We start from the raw sequence: 16,844 nt of genomic DNA, 5'->3' as shown, positions 1-16,844 counted from the left end.
AAAGAACGTGAAGAATAAAAAAAAAGATTAAAACATCAATCGCTGTTTTTTTTCACCTGAAGTATAACGGGGTTTATCCCTTCCGGCTGGGAATCCAATTCCTGAGAAGATCGACAATCCGGATTAATCCAAAATAAATGAAAATTGGAAACTTGGGAAAGAAAAGGGAGATGCGATTTGGGATTCTGGGGAACTCGGTAAACAACTATAAACAAGCAGGTAACTGAAGAACCCAGTAAAATTTCTCTGGAAAAAGTACTGACTTTTTCGGTAATCTTTGACAGATTGGTAATTTTTCATTTGACTGACTTTTCGGTAAAGGAAAAAATACCGGGTGATCAGCAGTTCAAAAACCCAGTAAAATTTTACCGAACTCGGTAATCAAAACTAGCTGTGTATGAAACAATTCCTGAGGGAATAATATCTCAGATAAATCTCCGAAGGCACTTCTGGCAGAATATATTGAATATTTCCTGTAAGATTTTCTAAATTACCGGATGAATTATCGATGAAATATATGGAAGGTTTGTTACACAAATTCATGAAGATATGCATGGATGGTTTTCCAAATGAATACTTGTCTGAATTTCTGTCGTTGAAGTTGCTCAAGCACAACACCATTGCGGAAAACACTTTCACCCGGCGACATTATGAATTGCCCACGCACTCGTGCTAGCATAAGCCGAGCGGCGTTTGACACCCATCCTCCTCGCGAGGTAGGATTAGAGCTGCCTAATACATGTGCCCATATACATCACACGAACATATTTGTGACCTTCCACCACCAACCATATCGTATGAATATGAAGTGAAGACGATTCTGATAAAGCACCGTTGGCCATCATGTCTGGAACTGGAATCTCAAGCTTAGCCCAACGGCTATACATTTGTGGAGGCTATGCCTTTTTGGTAAGGATGTCGTGCAGTGTAGACGGATCCATCTTCGACCTCACCCTGGGGCGTCATTATTTTCCATTAATCATATTACAGCTTGAAGACGGATGGTGCCAAGTATTAAGAAGATTGTTGAAGGCACGTCATAAGTGCGTGCACGAATCTTCCCAGTTATGTTCTGTGTCTCTTAATGTCTTTGAATCCGATTGTAGGGTAAATTTCTATTTGCTTTGAATCTTCACCATAATTGCGATTCAGCTTCAATACTGATGTATTAAACCCATTTCAATTTGCTTCACTAACTAGGAGCAACGGGCTATGTACCTTTGAATTCCACCATCATTAAAACGATAAGCGTAGTTCTACCCTTAACTCGCAGATCGTTATAGCGCCATAAACGCAACTATTTGGATCCAATCCTAACGAGACGCAGGTGTAGGTACCCACCTTCAGCTCACCACCCACGAACTTTAGCCGGCAATCGATACCACACTGCCGTTTCCATAAAACATGAGAGTTTATATTTAGAGTTCCCCCTCCCCACCTCCTTGGATCAGCGTCATCAACACCGCAACGCAACCACGGCCACGGTCAGCGTCCCCGCACAAAATTGGAAGAATTGCAGCAAGCTGGCTGCAATTGCTTGCAGCTGGTTCCGCGCCACGTGGAGAAGTACATTCGCCATCCTCCGAAGCCAGGAGGGTGAAGACCCGATTGAAAAACAGAAGATGATTCTGCTGTAAGCAGTTACACATGTCACATTAAAATGCATTCTTTTTAATACTTCACCGATGCTTGTATTATAACTGTTATATGCGAAAACTTCGAACACAAAAAATAGCATGGAACGAGCTCACCAACTTTGATGTCCTCCACCTTTTCGACTCGGGTCACTGTATCGCTGCTGTTTACGGGGTACCACTGGCACTGGGCTGGGCTGAAAACGATGATGTTTGCAGTGATGATTGGTGCGATTATGGGCTGGTCCGGTTGCGGTTACCGTGGATTGATGCCGAGGAAAATTGCATCGTTATATTTGCTGCGTGCAGTAGTGCCACCGGAGAGCCATCAGGCGATGGCGGCCACATAGGGCTGGTATCCGTGCATTGCCGTTGCTGCTAGATGGTGACGATGATGATGGTGATGAGGTTGAAATAGAATTATCGATCCGTTTCGGAAAATGAGAGCCATCACACTATCTATCTAGATGTATGCAAATCTTGCGTGGGCACAAAACTTGTAAAATGGCACCAAAACTGCCTCATCAATGATTGGGTTCACGGAATGGCGGAAAGTTGCGATTCGAGGAAGAGGTGCGCACTTTAGCGCATCACTATGCTTTATAAAACGTTGCGTCAGGTTGAAGTCGATTTCCGAGTTTTGGCCCTACCAACCAAACATGATGTCGAAATTGCGTTGATTGCTGCCGAATGTGGTTGAGTGCGGCGAGAAGGGCTCTTGAGCATCGAATTTGTTGAAATTGACTTTGTCTAGCGGCTTTGCCGTGCAACGGACAGTTCGATAGCTACTCTAGCCAAAACGAGCAATTTACCGTGCTTTATTGGTATTGAAATTGAGATGAGGATCGCAATTTTGGTTTGGTGGTACCGTATGGTAAATGCGAACTCAGGTATCATACCACCTACCGGAGTAGCGAAAACGCACCTGAACGACATCGATGGATACCGATCACCGAACGAAGTGGGTCGGTACTTCAACTTCACCATTGCCCCTAGAGGTATTCATGGTTCATTCATGTTACGAACAGCTCAATTAAACATATGTATGTAGCTGTGATGCAGTCAGCCTAGTGGATAAGGCTTCGGATTGCTAATCCGGAGACGGTTGGTTCAATTCCCGTTCTGTTTGGGAAAATTTCTCGACTTCCCTGGGCATAGTGCATATTATTGGGTCGTGAACTTGACTCAGGCCCGTGCACAGAAGTGGCGCCAAGGGAGGGGTTTTTGACAATTTCGGCAAAAGGCGGAGGGGCGCCTAGTGTAAAAAGTGTCGGTAATGGGAGGGGTTTAACCCCCAACCCCCCCTTGTGCACGGGCTTGACTTGACTACTTGTAGTATCTACTCAGAAGTAAAGTCCGCAGAGTTTACTACATAGTACAAGCCAATTTTCCTTTTTTTGGTTTTCATTTGTTTTTCCGTGCATAATTCCACTGTTGTTGAAAAATATCCAGAGGTCGTCTAGATCCACTCATTTTATATACTTCCCACTGAATTCAAATTTCCTGAAATTCCATTATCTAAGAGAAAACAGAACAATTGCATCGGATTTCTGGAACCCAAATGATGAACGCTTGCTTAAAATAGCTCAACTTCATGTATAACCCGTCATAAACCTATCATTGACCTTGATTGATAAAGAAAGTTTCAGGGAATGTACAGAAGGGTTACAAGCTGTTATGCGGTTTCAGGTGATATCAGAGATAAATCCCCTGGAAAGCCCTTGATACCACCTAGAACTCCCGGGAATACCTTTGGAACGCTCCTGAAACCCCTTGAAATCTCTTGGGAAACATCATAGAACGACCATGAAACACCCCTAGAATGCTCCTAAATCATCTGAAACACCCTCTAACGCTTTTGAAAGCCCCTGGAACACTCCTGAAAAATTCCTGGAACGCCCACGGGATCCCATCAACCCCCTGGAACATGCAACGCCTCTGAAACTCCTGGAAAACCACTGGAACGCCGTGAAATACCCCTGGGACATCCCATGGAACTTCCCGAGATGTCAACAGAAGTTAATCCAAGGGTTTTTTGCAGGTATTCTCGCGGACATTCTTCTAGAGTTTGAATGTTCTGCAGGTGTTCATCCCGGAATTTCTCCCGTAGGTTTTAGCAGTATCGGTTTCAGGACTCCTCACAGAATTTATATCGGAGCTCCTCCTGTAATTTCTTCAAAAAATCGTCGTGAGCTTTTGCCCGGAATTTCTCCTCAAATATTTCTCAAAGGATCTCGCAGGATTTCTCTTAAAGCTCTACTTGAGATTTTCTTCGAAATGTCCCTTGAAATTTTTCTCATAACATTCCTTAAATCAGTGTTGTTTTCAGGATGTCTTAAAGAGTTTTTCAGAACTAATTCTGGACTTTCTTGCAAGTCTTCTACCAGGGTTCATTGATAGTTTCTTTTGTGACTTTTAGATATAGGAATTATCTATTATCTATATATATAAAAGTGAGTTTGAAGTCTCTTGCATGGTTTCATTCATATTCATGGTGGTTGTGTTTATAAGAAAAAAAACCCAGATTAATCCACCTAGTGGTGATAGTGCCCTTCTCGCCAAATATGTACTCATGAACTTTTCGTCGACGTTAGCCAAAATGTTCCTGAATCTTGAAAACACTTCATATAGAAAAGCAACAATTTTAACAAAGCCATCATCGATTTTCGAAACTTATTGATGATACATATTCCGACGTTATGTTCAACAGCAAAACAGAGCTGAAAAATATCATAATTTATGACCCCATTCCATCCACTATACCGTATACGGCAGCGGGGTGAGCGTCAGCTAATGCATGAAGAAGGTTAACTTTATTCACAATCACAGATCACTTTGTGATCTTCGCCAATGTTTATTTCAGCACACTTTAGGCTATATTTTATTATCATTGGTGATTCATGTAAAATTTGACCTTCCTACGAGAAAAATGCAGAAAATGTAAATTTTCTGTAAATCGCAATGAGAAGAGTGAGGGCTCAACCACTCCTCCTCTTCTCTTCTTGGCGTAACGTCCTCACTGGGACAAAGCCTGCTTCTCAGCTTAGTGTTCTATGAGCACTTCCACAGTTATTAACTGAGAGCTTCCTCTGCCAATGACCATTTTGCATGTGTATATCGTGTGGCAGGCACGAAGATACTCTATGCCCAAGGAAGTCAAGGAAATTTCCTTTACGAAAAGATCCTGGACCGAGCGGGAATCGAACCCGTCACCCTCAGCATGGTCATGCTGAATACCCGTGCGTTTACCGCCTCGGCTATATGGGCTCAACCAGCCACACCCAAATTGTGAGCAGTAATTTTAGAAGCATAAGGAGATTGAAGATTGATGCGATTAAATTATATTTTTTCCATAAAACGTTTATCCATCCTACTATACAGTTACACCACAGGAATCTGAAATGGTGTGATTTGAAGAGATCGCTTTGGTCATGATTTTGTTCTCTTGCATATATGAAGACTTGGACCATTTCTTCACTTATAATCTTACCCAACGTTTACATGCTATAAAAAAGCCACAATTTGATTTATCGCTTTAACATTTATTTTGTTCACCTTTATAATTCCGCTATTTGATGTGCAGCTTGCATGGGTTTTGTTAAATTTTACGTTTGACCACTTCCGGCGGGACACCTGGAACCGATTCCGGTTGTCTTAAATATGCTCTGAGACTTTATTTTTGTCAACTGTTCATCGGGTTACCTGAAAAGCCGAAAATTAATGTGATCTGAGGCTATTTTCTTGCTAACCGTTCGGCAAATTTTTGATAAAGCCGCGATTTTATGTATCGCATGCATGATTTTGGTTCACTTCTATTAAATCACTTTCGATGGAACACCCGCAACCGATTCTGAAATATTATTACAAGTTCTAGATGTGGCCTGAGACTATTTTCTTGTTGACCGTTGATCAGATTATCAAAAACGCCGCTATGGTTTAGTGCCCTTCTATATTTTACCACTTCCGACGCGTTACTCGTCTTGTCACCAATTCTGGAACACTACCGGTTCTCCCAAATATGGTCTGAGATTATTTGTTGATCAACCGTTAATCTTGTTACTGAATAAGTCATTGATATGTCGCATGTATTGGTTCTCTTTTACATTTGACCATTTCTGGTGAGACACCCGTAATCGGTTCCGTAACACAGTGATCTCTCTCTCTCTTCTTGGCGTAACGTCCTCATTGGGACAAAGCCTGCTTCTCAGCTTAGTGTTCTATGATCACTTCCACAGTTATTAACTGAGAGCTTCCTCTGCCAATGACCATTTTGCATGCGTATATCGTGTGGCAGGCACGAAGATACTCTATGCCCAAGGTAGTCAAGGAAATTTCCTTTACGAAAAGATCCTGGACCGACCGGGAATCGAACCCGTCACCCTCAGCATGGTCATGCTGAATACCCGTGCGTTTACCGCCTCGGCTATATGGGCCCATTAACACAGTGATATGGCTTGCATCTATTTTCTTGCAACTGTTCATCACGTTACCTAAAAAGCCGTGATTTGAGCTATTACATGCATGGGTTTGGTGTCACTTTCGGCCCGGAACCGGTTGCGGAACACTACCGATAGTCTCCTAAATAGTCTGAGCCTATTTGCTTGCTAAAGTTTATTAGGTTATCAAAAAAGCCATGCGTTTGGTTAAATTTTATATTTAGCCGCTTCCGGAGGGAAACCCGGAACTAGTTCGGCACTACTGACTGTCCATAATGTGGTCTTAGCCTACTTCCTCAATAACCGGTAATCAAGTTGTCGAAAAAGCCGTGATTTGATGTGCCGCATGCAAAAGTTTTGTCAACTTTTATATACGACCACTTCCGGCGGAACACCCGGAACCGGTTTCGAAACACTACCGGTTCATATATGGTCTGAGACTGTTTTCTTGCTAACTGTCCATCAGGTTATTGAAAATGCCGCAGTTTGATGTGTCGCATGCATGGATTTGGTGCACTTTTATATGTGGCCACTTCCGGTGGGACATCCGGAACCGGTTCCGGGACACTACCGGTTCAGATATGGTCTGAGACTGTTTTCATGCTAACTGTTCATCAGGTTATCCAAAATACCGCAGTTTGATGTGTCGCATGTATGTGTTTGTTACATTTTTATGTATGGCCTCTTCCCAGGGTACCGGTGCGGAACACGTGAATGGCCATAACTCCACAACGGCTGGACCAATCCAAACCATTTTAAAAAGGAAACAATGGGACCAGATTCCGCGTCGAATGAACCGTCGGTCATAAAAATCGGTTGAGATTTACTGTCAAAAAGTGATGTGATTTTTTTTGCACACATACACACATACACACACATACACACACACACACACACACACACACACACACACACACACACACACACACACACACACACACACACACACACACACACATCTCAACAGTTGTTGATTGTAATTCTGCAAAGTGACGTAAGCACCATTCCAAGTTTCGACGTCTTTTGTTGTATATCTGATGAAACAACAACACTGTGGTATGTTTGCTATATTAGGATAGAAGATCTAGTGGTAATCTAGCTTTTATGGAAGAAAACATAGAAAACGATCAAGAGTTTGGTGTATAATAACCAAAAATATACCCAAATTTTCAATGTCGCTTACGTCACTTTGCAGAAGAACGGCAGTTCAGAGGTCTAATCTTTGTTTTATAGATTTTAAAACCCATTCAGAGGCATTAAAATAGGCTTAATGAGCGTTCAGAGCGCTTCAGGGACCTCCGGACCAAACCAGAAACCCTCTAACATGCACAAACACCCAACACACTAAAACTATCTGTTGGATCTCGTTATTGGTTCCGGGCTCTAGAAAAATTGAAATTCATAATAATAGATTTACGCACACTTTTGAACACACTTCCATGCATTTATACATTCACACTCATCCTCATATTTGTGCTTTGTAAATAAATAAGAAGACCCTTTTTGTAAGTAGTATTTAACCCTAAAAGGGATACCTGGGGTCCCAGACGAAACTGAGGCCATGAAGGTATCCCTTTTAGGGTTAAGAGAACTGATACCAATATGCGTTTGTAGTTATCCTCCTATGCCTTTCGGAGGCAATAAAAACTGTGGTACCGTATGTTCGCTCAAGTTCTCGATAGCCGTGTCGGCTAAAAAATTCGAAAATATGGGACAGCGTAAAATTCCATTCCAGAATCAACATGCATGTTGTGTCTAGGGACCGGACCCTACGTTGTGTTACATTGAGAATTCTTCAACGGCGAAGCGATCACTGCTGACCAGAACACGACTCAAATACGGCACATAATTTTATTGTTCCTTAAGGCATCTTGCCTCCAACCTCCACTTGGAGGAGCATCTAAAACGCGATAATAAATATCATAGTATTAACAAATAGTTCTATTGATAATAAGCAAACCAAAAAGGAGATTGTCTTTGTACAGGCTGTGAGTGTGAGTATAAAATTGTTTAGAGTGGTGTGGATCATGTTTGTCGGTGGTATTTATTGTTCGATTTTGATGATGCATATTGGAATTATGAACCGATGACGAGATCAAATTCTATCCTAAATCCTCCTGCGATCAGTGTGAAGAATTAGAATTAGTTGAAACTTATGAATAAAAAACACTGCGATCCTCTGATCCCCCGGAAACTTCTGATATGCCTCTGAATCCACCTGAAACGCCTCGGAGAGCTCATTAAGACCGCCAAAACCCTCTGAAACTTCCGAGAACCGCCTGAATTCCGAAGAGCCTCTAAAATTCTCCTATGCTATATTGAGATCCCGTGTAATGCCTCTGAGATCCACCGATTCCCAGAGCGCCTCTGAGACTCCCTCCTGCGACGCCATTAACCTTCCGGCACTCGCGCGGTTGGCCACCTCGACCAGCACCAGCAAGATTTTTTCAACGTGTTGTACAAAATACCCTAAAATGCCACTGAAACATCTCTGAAACCACTCTGAATCCTTATGAGCCTCACTGTAACACCCCTAAAACATTTCTGAGACCTTATGAAACGCTCTTGAATGCCCCCTGAAACCATCTGAGATCCTCGAAATACTCCTGGAGCTCCATGAGACTAACCCTGAGACCCCCTAAGCCGCCCAAACCCCTTAAAACCCCTCGGAATGCCCCTAAAAATCTTCTGAATGCTTCTGAATCACCTGAAACATCTCTGAAAATCCCCTGAAACCCTCTTAAACTTTTCTAAACATCCATGAGATTCCCCCAAGCGAGGTTTCAACCTTGAAATTTCTTGAAATCACATAAAATTTCAAGAGGCACCCATAACCTTCTTTGGAACTCCTCTGGAACCTCCTGAGCCCCCTTAAACCTTATGGATCGCCTTTAAAATGTTTATGGGACCCATCTTAAACCCTCTAATGCCCCCTGATATCTTCTACGAAGCCCATGTAAAATCATCTCTAAAGCAACCCTCCGTTGCTTCCCCTCAAGACCCCCAAGATCACCCATTCCCCCCTCTGAAACTAGGAAAATCTTCGGCAGGAATCCTTCCGAAATTATTTTTGAGATTTCATCAATTTACCCAAGGGTTCCTTCAAACTCTTCTATGGATTTCTTGCAAAATAACTCCAGGAATTCGGTCTTCAAATCTACCGAGGTTTCTTTCAGAAACTCCTCCGGTGGTTTCTTCCGAAATCTTCCCAGGCATTTTGAAAGACATTTCTCCAGAGCTTCCTTCGGATGTTTCCTTGATCTTCTGGAGCCGGATCGTTTGGCCACTACTGCCGCAGCCTCACTGGGATCGAACATGTTTGTTATGCTCGTTTTCATCACCTGGGTCATAGATAACCCCCGGCCCCAATGGGTTAAGAAGAAAATGTTAGGAAATAACTTCTCAATGAATTTGGGAATAATGTCGTTAGGCAAAGGGGTCATCGTTGTGATTGTGTTGGTCAATTATGGTCTCTGTTAATTTCCAGCTTCTATTTAATTTCTCTCGTCGCACACTTGCAATTCTATCCACCGTTTCTTCAGATTTTTTTTTTCGCAGTCATTCTTTTTCAGATTCTTTTAAAGATTTTTTCATTAATTCTTGCAGTGTTTTTTTTTACCGAAAACGTCCTAGAGATTTCTTCAGAAATTCGGATAGATATTTCTACAAGAAGTCTATCAAAAATTTGTTCAGAATTTGGTCTAGGTATAGCATTGGAAATTCCCACAGGAATTTCAATACGAATTCTGCAGGAATCTCTGCAGGCATTCCTCCAAAGGCTTTTGCATAATTACTTTTTGTGATTCACGCACAAATTCTTCCAGATTTTTTCGGCATTTCCTCTAAGAATAACTCCAAGAATTTTTCCACGGATTTCTCCACGGATTGTTGAGGGATTAATTCAAAAATATTTCCTAGGAATTTTTACTGGAACTTTTTTTTTGAAAAAAATGAGTTTTTTTGGGATTTTTATTAAAGCTTATCTAGGCATTACTCAACAAATTCGTCCACAAATTGCTCCAGGTATACCTTCAGAAAATCCCCCAAGAATATTACTGAAAGATTTCTCCAAGAATTTTCTTGAAAATTTCTCAAAAACTTTTCTTGGAATTCCACCAAAGGGGTTCTGAAGAGTTTCTCCAGCGAATTCATCAAAAATTCCTCCTGGGATTCATTCAAAAGTTTCTTTTGGTTTTTTACAACTATACCTCAAGAGATTCATTCAAGAGTACTTCCTGGAATTTCTACAGGGATTCTTCAGGGAGGTTTCTTCAAAAATTCCGTCAGGAAATTTTGCTTGGAATTCTAACGAAATTCCTTCAGGGTTCCTTCAAATACATCTCCGGAAAACTTCTTCAGATTTTAGGGATTTCTTCAGAAAGTTTTGCCATGGATTTTCTCTAAAATTCTCCAAATTTTTTTTCCGAAACCTTACGGAATCTCTGTAAGATTTCGTAAAAAATTTTTTGAAGAATTTTAGAGAAATTCCATGGCAAAACTTTCTGAAGAAATCCCTAAAATCTAAAGAAGTTCATCCAAGGGATTCTCGAAGAATTTTTTGAGAATTCCTTCAGGGATTTCTTCGAAAATTGCTCCTAGGATTCGTGCAGAAATTTCTACAAGGGCTTTTCTTAGGAAACTGCTTCTGCAATTCCGTCACTAAAATGTCCTGGGATGATTCAGAGACTTCTACAGGAGTTGTTACAGGTATTCTGCCCCCACTCGCATAACAGTCCCATTTGACTTTTCATCACTTTTGAGTTAACGTTATGAATAGTCATCATTTTTGATGTACTTCCAAAAACAACAACAAAAATTACGAATTTTTATGTCAATGTGTGAAAAAAATACCAAGTTATGAGCGTCCCATATCAAAAGTACCCGCATATCAGTCCCATCATGGATTTTTGTGTTACGTAACACAAAACTGAACAACTTTGTAGTGATTATAATATTTTTAACAGTTATATATTCATGTGCAAATCAATCTGTGAAAGTTTCGAGATTATCGAAATATTTTTCAAATTTTGGCGATTTTTCAAAGTTTTATATGGAAACAAGTTTTCAAACTTCAAATGCCGTTTTCTCAATTCCTACTTTTTGCAAATGGGACTGTTATGCGAGTGGGGGCAGTATTCTTCTAGGAATTTGTTCAGAAGTTTTTTTTATTTTGCAAAAAATGCATAAAGCATTACTGGAAGAATTCTTGATGGAGTCCCTGTAGAACTTTCTAAAGAAATTTCTGACAGATTTCCTGAAAGAATCTCCTAAACACTTTTTGATGCATTAGGAGATTCTTAGAAAAATGTCTGGAGGGATTCCTAGACCAAAAAAATCCTGGATGAACTTCTTAAGATACATCTTTTACTTATAGAAAAAAAATGCATGAGAAATTTGTGGAGGAAATCCTTGAAAAAAACCCTATGAATTTCTTAAGGATCCCTCAGAATTTCCCGAAGGAATCCTAATAAAATCTGCTGAAAATATTTCTGGAGAAGAATTTGTTATGAAACATCTGAAGGCGTTAGTTCACAAAAATCCCTTATCAGGAGAAATTTCTGGAGGAATACCTGTAAAACATAATATTCCTGGAGGAATTCCTTAGAGAACCACTGAAGAAACTTCTGAAAAATAAATAGGTTTTTTGGAAGGATTCCTTGAAAGAATACCTGGATGAACCCTCTATAGTTACCCAGATTTTTTTTAAATGACATACAATGCATCATGACACTCGGAACCGGTTCTGGGACACTACCGTTTCAGATACGGTCTCAGGCTATTGCCCTTCTTATCGTTCATCAGGTTATCGAAAATGTAGCGTTTTGATGAGTCGCATGCATGAGTTTGAAGCATTTTCATATTTGGTCCCTTTCTGGGGCACCGGTCTGGAACACCTAAGTAGATGGCAATAACTCCGAAACGGCTGAACCGATCCGAACCATTTTCAATAGGAAACAATGGGACCAGATTCCCGTCGAATGAACCGTCGGTCACAAAAATCGGTTGAGATTTACTGCCGAAACCTTAAGTGAGTTTATTTTGTACACACATACTCACATACGCACACACAGACATCTCCTCAATTCATCGAGCAGAGTCGATTGGTATTGTGACTCTACCCTCCGAGCCTTCTATCAAAAAGTCATTTTTGGAGTGAACATATAGCCTTTCCAGTACACTTAGTGTACGAGAAAGGCACAAAACAAAAAAGCCCAAACTATATCCCATCTAAAGGTGGGGTTGGATATTACAGGGTTCAAAGTGTGCCTTGTGGTCCATTAGCAAGTGTATAAATATATCTAAAATTTAATAACTAATCGGATATTTTCTTCTCACGTATTTTCACTTACCAAAACAACTTTCCGCAAAAAATTACATAAATTAATTTAAAATTCATAAGCATCCAAGGTTTGTCCATTTTTCGACTCTTCTCGGCATCTGCGAATAGAATACCAAATGCACATCGGTCGCGACTGCTAGTCATTCCCTGTTGATGTTTCTGATATAGCAGCACAACACCACGTGGCTACCCCACCGATCGTGAGAGCAAGAGTTAGGAATAATCTGATTTATGATCCACAGCGCGAAAGTCCTTGGAGTACCAAACTAACCTTGTGGTGACGACTACGACGACAGCGTCTGAATTGGGAGAATCTCCTGTGAACCATCCCCCCTACCAGGATTGATTGCTCGGTGGTGTTTTTGCTATTCCAAAAGCACATCGCTCCACCAGAGAGCAGGAATACAATAACACCACCATGATGGTGATGATGGCAAGCAACGATACATGAATCCTGATTGACATTTGACCTTGCTTTTGCGTATCTGAATCGCGAGTCGTCGTCGAGGGACGCTGGCTGGCGCTGTCACAATACTGTCTGATGGAAACGTGACAGCCGGCGCGCGTGGCGGCGAGCTCGGGTGTGTCCAGTGGATACTGGCCACACCACGCTGCCACATTATAACTTTTATCGTGTTTCGCTGCTACAGTGGTAACAGGAGAAGATTATTCTGTCAACATAATATTCCAGTGAAGTTCTTGAATTATTTTTTGACAAAATTGTCCAAAAATTAAATTCACTTCATCCCATTTTGCTTGTGGAACTCTATGGAGTACTTGTAAGAAAAATTTTTGAAACCCTAAGAAACACTCAAGAAGAAACTATTCCTTCTACATAGGGGAAATTACCTATTCTCGGCCGTTTTGTTCTCTTCGTCTTTGGGGGTTTTTTGAAACCTATTGAACTCAGAGTTGGTCTCAAATCCTTCCCAACTTAGCTGAATTATATGGCCAAGTTTTAGGCAATTTGGCTGACAAAAACCCTCCATGACGAAGAGAACAAACCTGCCGATAATACCCATTGTCACCCTATAAGAAAAGCGCTAGTGTTTTTTTTTCTATTTATTTGTCAGTTTGTCAATATTTATTATTGCAGGAGTTTCTTTCGGAAAGTTCATCGGAATTTCCCAGAGTTTTTTCAGGTATGTCTCCAGAGATTCCTTTAAAATATCATTCAGTGATTTATAAAGAAATTCTTTCGGTAGATTTAAGTAAATCATCCAAAAATTCCTATACGTTTTCCTCCTGGGATTCTATAGAAATTTTTTGGAAGGACTTCTACAGAAGTTCTTCTAGTAATTCTTTCACTATTTTTTTTTTCAAAACTCTTTCAAGAATTCATTCTGAAATATTGTTCAAGGATGCTTAAGGAATTCCCTAATGATTTTGTTTAAAAAATAATTAGGGTTTCCTCTAGAAATTTCACCAAAATCCTACATAACAGCCATTTCAAAAAAAAAAAAAAAAATAGCAAGAGATTCACTTTTTTTTTGTTTCGCCATTAGGGTGGCCATTTTTAAAATAGAGTGATTCGAAAAAAAACGACATTTCACATTTTTTTAAGTTTTCGAACCGTCATAACTTTTGAATCAATTTATCGATTTTCAATATGTTTAATGAATGAAAAGATTATTAGTTCTAGATTTAAGAAAAAAATATCGCGAAACAAAATAAATTAACTTTATTATGCAAAAATTGATCAAAATATCAGTTTTTAGGATTTTCACAAAGTTAGGTCACAATACCCATACTTTTTCATATTTTTCAACGAAAGTTTAACCATTTTTACATAACATATCAAAAAATCAGAAATGTTCTTTGAGTCGTTATTGAGCTACAATTTCTTGAAAATTTCAAGTTATGTACTCATGTACGTAGAGAATGACCATGCGCCTCCATCATTTTTAAAATGTTGATCATTTTTATTTATATACATATATACAGCCGTGGGCTACTAAAACTAGGTGAACTCCAGTTAATAAAAAATACCAGCGAATTCAGCTGATGCAGATTGATAATCCTCCAAGAATTGCTTCAGAAGTTCCTCCAAGAATTCCTTTTGAGTTTCCTACGGAAGTTTCTTCTCGGATTCCTCCTAGAGCACTCTCCCAGATTCATTCAGGAGCTCCTTATGGAATTCCTACAGGAGTGAAATCTGAGATTGGTCTCCCTTTTAGTTGGTTTGCACAAACGCGAGTGTGTTGTGTATTGGCATCTAAGCCGAAAGAGAGATGGGTTTGTGAAAAAGGAGTGCTCATGGTGTTTCTTCGGAGTCAGTTTGGCTTTCCATTCCGCAGAATTGTTACTCGTTCTGTGGCTTAGTTAGTTAAAGCGCTGGTCTAGTCGTAGGTTCGAATTCCACTAGAACGCGATTTTTTTTCACAAATTGTCAATCAGCAACATTTCGTGCCTCGTAACAACAAGTTTGTCCAGTATGTATCAGACAAACCAGAAAATCTGGTAAATGTCAGTAAATGATTCTTTCTCTTTAAGATCTTTTAGGGAATCTTATTTGGGTTTCTTCAAAAAATCCGCTTAAAAGATAAGACATTTCTCCAGAGTTTCCTTTTGAAACTTTCCTCCAGAATTTTATCTAAGCAAACATTTCAAATATTTCCTCAGTATTGCCCTCCATAGATTTCTTCGGAGATTTCTTCATAAGTAACTTCAGCAATTCCTACATAAAATTTTCCAAGCATTTTACAAAATAATTGAATTGGTTTCTTCCGAAATTTTTAGAGTAATTCAGGGATTCCTCAGACATTTATTCACAATTTTTATTCGCATTTTTTTTGATAACACAGCGTAACAAAAATTAACTTTTTGTCTGTCTCAAGAGCAAACTTATGTGTCTCTGACAGATTTCGGGCCACTGAATCCGAATCCGGGCTCAGATTTGCTCCAACACGTCACAATTTTGAGCTATACCTCAATTTATAGGACAAAATATGCGGTTTTGGGCTTTTTTGACTGCAAGTTATATTAAGCATGAAAATATTTTTTTTCATCAATCAAAAGGTTAATCGGTCAATTAACATCTAAATTAACGGCTCATGCAAAATATTTCGTTTTACCAAATCGAATTTGATAGTTTTAATCGATTTATGTTAGGTACGGTATTTCCCATACAAGTCACCCTCCAAAAGTTGCATGCAAGTTTTCATACTAACATAAAATGCTTATATCTATCAAATTTGATTGAGTAAAACGAAATATTTTGCATGAGTCGTTAATTTAGATGTTAATTGACCAATTAGCCTTTTGATTGCTTGAAAAAATATGTCCATGCTTAATGGCTTGCAGTCAAAAAAGCCCAAAATAGCATATTATGCCCTATAAATTGAGGTATAGCTCGAAATTGTGACGTGTTGGAGCAAATCTGAGCCCGGATTCGGATTCAGCGGCCCAAAATCCTTCGGAAACACATAAGTTTGCTCTTGAGACAAAAAAATGTTGCGCTGTGTAATTGTTGAAAAAAAATCAAGCAAAATTTCAGAAGTTATTTTTTTCGGTCTCGTACACCAAAGTGTACTGAAAGGCATACGTTCATTCAAATAACGGATTTTCGATAGAAGGCTCGGAGGATCAAGTCACATATACCAATCAACTCAGTTCGACGAATTGAGCTGATGTCTGTATGTGTGTATGTATGTATGTCTGTGCGCAAATAAGTTCACTCACTTTTAAGGCTCTTCCCATTGTTTTTTTGGATTATAGCTCGAATCAAACCGGAATTTTAACTCATTGTTTGCTATTAAAAATGGTCTGGATCGGTCAGGGCATTCTAGAGTTACGGCCACTTAAGTGATCTAGACCAGTACCAGTAGAACTGGTAGTATATAAAACAGATCCAAGCCCAATCATGGGACACATTACACTGCGAAGATTTTAGTAGTCTTTGATGGTTGACGAATTTTGTGCGGAAACCAACACTGGAGGCCAGAATTTCTACGATGTCGGCCGAAAATTCTAGATGGCAGCCTAATATTCAAGATGGCGGTTGTTCAATAGAGTTTAGGGTCCCAAAAACATGTAATATGGGTATATTTGGTATGGGGAAGATGTCATAAGTCCAAAAATGATTACCAGAATATCTAAGATGGCAATCTAAACTAAAATCCAAGATGGCGGCTTTTTAATTGTGTTTCAGGCCCTAAAACCATGCAGTAGAGGTATATTTGGTATGGGGAAGATAACAGGAGTGCAAAAACGGCGACTAGAATATCCAAGATAGCGATCTAAAATCCAAGATGGCGGCTCCAAATTCAAAATGGCGGCTGTCTAATGGTGTTTTAGGCCCTAAAACCATGCAATGTGAGTATATTTGGTATGTGGAAGATGTCTGGAGTCCAAAAATGACTACCAAAATATCCAAATGACGGTCTAAAATCCAATATGGCTACTTCAAATTGAAGATGGCTGCTGTTTAATTGA

Source organism: Aedes albopictus, chromosome 3 (assembly GCF_035046485.1).
Source record: "Aedes albopictus strain Foshan chromosome 3, AalbF5, whole genome shotgun sequence".
NCBI classification, from domain to species: Eukaryota; Metazoa; Arthropoda; class Insecta; order Diptera; family Culicidae; genus Aedes; species Aedes albopictus.
The sequence above is the reverse complement of the archived record's forward strand: the minus strand, read 5'-3'. Positions refer to the sequence as shown.